The sequence below is a fragment of the Lepidothrix coronata genome, unplaced genomic scaffold (genome assembly GCF_001604755.1).
Source record: "Lepidothrix coronata isolate B3197 unplaced genomic scaffold, Lepidothrix_coronata-1.0 Scaffold68, whole genome shotgun sequence".
Taxonomy (NCBI): Eukaryota; Metazoa; Chordata; class Aves; order Passeriformes; family Pipridae; genus Lepidothrix; species Lepidothrix coronata.
The window spans coordinates 2218372-2223306 of NW_016690248.1; the positions used below are offsets into that span (position 1 = coordinate 2218372).

Below are 4935 nucleotides of genomic sequence, written 5' to 3' on the forward strand. Positions count from 1 at the left end.
GGAGAGAATAACACTCACTTTGAGATTACACTGAAGGTCACAGAGAATATGTCTAACTTCCTGTCCATTGCATGACAATTTTTCCTTTAATTTAGTCCAAAGATTTTGCAAACAAGTATGAGACTGTTCAATCCAAGCACATAGTTAATATTTTTCATTCACAAGAGCAAAGTCACAGTGCAAACCTAATCAGCCTTCCCACATTCAAGTTTCAAAACCCCAGTGAGATAGCACGGTCAGTTTTTATTCACTGTGTTTTCCTCACACTGTTCATGATTTTCATGTGCTACCTCAGCTACTAGAGTGTTTTCAGTTTGATTGAGGTCATTCTTTTTGCACCATATTTTGATTTAAGTCAGGGTCAAAACATAAGCATTAAAGTAAATGGGGGCATGCTATAGATTAGTTCTGACAGCAGGATACGACAAACAAACTGCATATGTGAAGATACTCTAATGTTATTTTAAACTTGTAAGCTTTCTCCCATATCACCTTCCAGCACTAGTCTGCTTTTCACACTCATGTGAAGTATCCTGGATTGCTATTTTAGATATTAGTAAAAACCAAAAAGGAAGTTACTCGACTGAGATTAGAAAGAATGACAAAAATGGAACCAGAACTCCAGCATCCCAGTGCACTGTTCTAATGACATCTCCCTTCAACTTCGTGATTATTTTACCCATTACTTACACTCCATAACTACCTTAGTTTCTAGAATGCTAGCAGACAATATATCAAGTTTTAGGGAAAAAAAAAATCCTATTTTCACTGACCTATCTGGTATCATAACTTTGATGTTTAAATACAAATGTTTGCCAGATCCAGCACTAAGACATAACTTCAAATATTACAGCTGGGGATTTAACCTAGCCTAAATATTAACCTTACTCTATTTGCACGAATCTTGTGAACAGATGGGTAGGTAAGAGAGCTATCAAAATAGTCTCAACAGGCTTTCAGTCAGCTGGCCAAGTAAAAAGGGATTTAAAAAAAAAAAAGTGGTTGTAAAAAAAGCATCCTCATTTAGACATTTGTCTTCAAAACATTTTACTGACCACGGGGTTATGGGGTTATGGCATTACTATGGCTTCCTTCAACCTAAAACCCAGAAGGCTGTTGTGTGTACGTTGTGTGTCCCGTCCCTCCCCAAACCAACACCAACCAAACCAAACAAACAAAACCCCAAACAAAAACCACACATGCTCAAATATAAACTGAAAGCTGTCCTCAATCCATGTGTCAATACAGAATGTGATAATTACACTAGGAAAGGATAAGCCTATGAAAAGCTTGAAAATCATACATATTTGCAAAAGAAACTCCTAAGTTATCTTTGCCCCTCCTAAACAGCAAGAGTCTCTTTCAGATTGAATTCAGAAATTTTTCCCTGCCATGATATTCTTTTGCTATGGTTCACAGATTTCTTAAGTGAAAAAAACAAACAAACAAACAAAAAATTTTACAACCTTCTCAGCCTTACTCATTCCTCAGCAATACATGGGCACTAAGGATCCAGCTAGGCACAAAAAAAGTAAAGTCACACATCAGTGTTTAGTTTGAAAATGATGTTTATGTTTTTTTGGCTGGTCCATATGCAGTTTTCTCTGCTCTCGTATCTATTCAGACACCAGATAGTTCTATTTCTAAAGAACTATTTCTATAGAACTATTCAGAAGTTCTATTTCTATAGAACAGAGAGCGTACAGCAATGTCACTGTTCCTCAAGTCTTTGATTTACAGCTTGAACACTCAAAGGACTTCAGTTTTGCTTTTTGCTGTTAGGCAAAGCTGTTTATGTTATATTTTCCCCCTCAAACTTCTTAACTAAGATTGGGTACAAAAGCAGTCATGTCTATCTGGAACACTCCAGCATCAATCTTGTTTCTACTCATGACAGCTCCATGAAAAACTGCTTGCTGCTCCTTCTCCATAGAAGCACAAAGCCAGCATACTCTTCAGTGCATCAGCTCCATCATTCCTCCAGTTCCCCCTCATGTACATGCAAGGTAAGAGGAAAACAGTGTCCTCCACCTTCATTTTTCACTTTACTTTGTCATATGCTGATCTGTTCTTCTCATGCATTTGTCATTCATCTGACACCTGCTTCTTATCAGTTTTTTTTCTGCAGCAAATCCTCTGGAATATATACTACAGCCACCTTCAACTCAGCAGTCCTCAGGAGCACACAGCTCTAATCCCTCTCCACAGCTTCCTTCCTGCAGCTGTAGTGAAACATGTATGCCCACATCTGGAAGATGGAAAGGATATTCCTAGCTACTTCCCTGCTTCCTGATTATTATTTTTAAACTCTGTCTTACTACGTTTAACTTGACACAAACTGGTAAAAGCTAAGGCACTGAAGGACAGAGCCTGAAACACTCTCCCCTCCTTTTTTCTCAATTGCTGTTTAATTTTGAGCTCCCATCTTGGTCTAAAGGCCCACTGTCCAAGCTGATTCTTCCTCTCCTGTGCTCATTTACTGTCTCTTGCAGACTGGTACTTAGTTTGTAGCTTAAGATCAGTGGGACTGGATCTCAAGTCCCTTTTATCTTTGTCTTGCTTTAAAACTGTTGTTTGGGTTTTGTTTTGCTTTTTTTTAATCCAGGGTTTAAACGGGCATTGCACTCAGCAAAAGGAAGACTGCAAGACAACACTTTCTAACATGCCATCCACAAATGCAGCTTGCGAATGAACTCTTAAGAAGTCAATAAAAGATGAATTAAGAAAAACCCCAAAACAAAACACAAAAACCCAAAACACCAAAGCAAGACTTACTAGTGACCCTAAATGCAGCAGAACAGATGGGAAGAAAAACGAGTGTGAGAAATCTGAAAAGACTAAAAGAAAACCGTGTTTTATTTGAGAAACAAATTCACTTTTTGAAAATGACAGAAGTATTGCTGGGATAAGTTTTAAGTAATAGACTGTATCAACAAAAGGAAATGGTATCAGTACAAACTATTCCCTTCTCTTGAAGGGCGTCAATCATATCTGTTCAAACTCTGTGAATCTAAAACTGTTTTTGTTTATTTAGGAATAGCAAAGAAGTCCAGAGAGAAAAAAAAACCCTGTATCTTCTTCACAAATGAACCAAACTAGACCGTGGCCCCAGCCATTAGAACTTTTAGGGCATGAATCAATTCCATCATACCAGTATATGACATCACTGACAAAGCTTATAAACTCATATAACCTATTACCTGTGAAGGAATGCAATCACAAATAGAGTTAAAAATAGGAATTCCTCAAGCATTTGAACTCTTTTAGTATCTCAAGACACTACAGGCCACACTGACAAACTCACGCATTCTCATCATTCTAAAGACCTGGTATCATATTCATGCTGTTATCTAAATGTTACATTCTCTGAAGACAAAGTCAAGTGAACAGTGGATGTGCAACAACCAAAACTGGGGGGTTTTAATCACTTTCTAAGCAACATCATCCTATTTGTAAAAACAAGCTACTTGGAAATTACTGGAACTGAGTCCTTCACTAGAAATGCATATCTACATTTATTCTCATACATGCATTATTAGGATGCATTTCTTCCCTCAAGTCTGCTCTAGACACATAACTAGTCTCTTCACTAAACTTCTATTCCATACCCTTCTTATTCTTTTTATTCTGTTTCTTCCTCTCAGTCCTCAAACTCCTGCCTCCTCCAGTGCAGCAACTTGCCTGAAAAGCAAATTCTCTTGTCCAGCCAAAGTAAATCTGTTTCGTCTACTTCTGCAATACATTATATTTACCTGCTGCTTTTTAATGCTACCAAACAGCAACGCTTTCAAGTAGACCACGAGTCCGCACCTTGGAAATGCTTGAAAGCCGTTCTCAGCAATGCTACAGAATATACTTAGGTGTTTCGCTCCGGGCTTTTTTTCCTTGCTAAACCACAATGAAAAGACAGCGTGCCAAAATCACAGACACTGCGAGTTAGGGAAAGTCAGACGGGGACTTCATAAAGTTTGGAGAAAACGCCATCGATCCCGCGAAGGCGCCGGACACCTCTCAAAAGTTCGGGGAGGCGAAGGGGGGCCCCGTTGTCATTTGGTGAGAGATCAAAATCCAACCTATGCAAAAGCGCACATTTCTGCACTTTCTCATGCAGCTTCGCCCGTCTGTTTGGCTTGGCTCGGTCTCCCGCTGGAAGCCTGCCGCAGGGAAACCAGCTCAGTGCGAGAAAGCCTTCTATTTTTTTTTTTTAAACTTCTTTCTTTCCCTTTTCCTCTGTTTAAAGGGCAGCTCCAGCTCCATCCCCGCCGCTGTCAGGGGAGGAGAAACCCCTGCCAAACGTCAGCGACACACACACAGGGACAGACACAGAGACACACAGAGACACACACACACACCCGCACCCTGCCAGCCGAGCGGGGGACGCAGCGGCGCGACTCCCTGCACACCCAGGGCAGCGAGAGCCGGCGGGATGCGGGAGCCGGCGGGATGCGGGACAAGGGGCGGCGACCCCGGGGCGCCTTCCCGGCCGCCTCCCCCCACCCCGCCGCCGTCGCCCGGGAGCGGGCGCGGGCCACGGCCGCCAACGGCCCCGCCGCCACCGGAGGGAGGGGAGGAGAAGCGGGGGGAAGGGGGACAAGAAAGGGAAGGGAAATCTGGGTCTCACCTTCCTTCTCGGCCCGCGCCGTGTGGAGGAGCAGCGCCAGCGCGAAGCGCAGCGCCGCGCCCCGCCAAGCGGCCGTCCAGCCGCCGGCGCGGGGGAAGGGGCAGCCGCCGGGGGAGCAGCGGAGGCAGCGCGGGGAGCAGCGGGGGCAGCCGGGCGCCGCCGTCATCGCGCTGCCGCCGGCGCTACGGGTGCGCCGGGTGTCCGTGTCCGCGTCTGCTCCGGCCGGGCCGCGGCGCGCGCGCGGAGGAGCTCGGGGAGGGGCGGGGCCAGGCGAGCACCCCCGCAAGCGCGCGCGCTGCGGCTCCTGACGCGCG

At 44.3% G+C, this 4935-nt stretch overlaps 1 protein-coding gene across 1 annotated transcript in view; it reads right to left on the reverse strand.

Annotated features, from left to right (window-relative positions):
- The window catches only part of TMEM131 (transmembrane protein 131), a 93657-nt gene extending 88937 nt beyond the window's left edge, over positions 1–4720 (reverse strand). Inside the window, exon 1 of the mRNA XM_017818448.1 lies at positions 4622–4720. The gene's annotated coding sequence lies outside the window, so the exon portion shown is untranslated. The remainder of the gene's footprint in view (positions 1–4621) is intronic.
- Between the last annotated feature and the right edge of the window lie 215 nt (positions 4721–4935).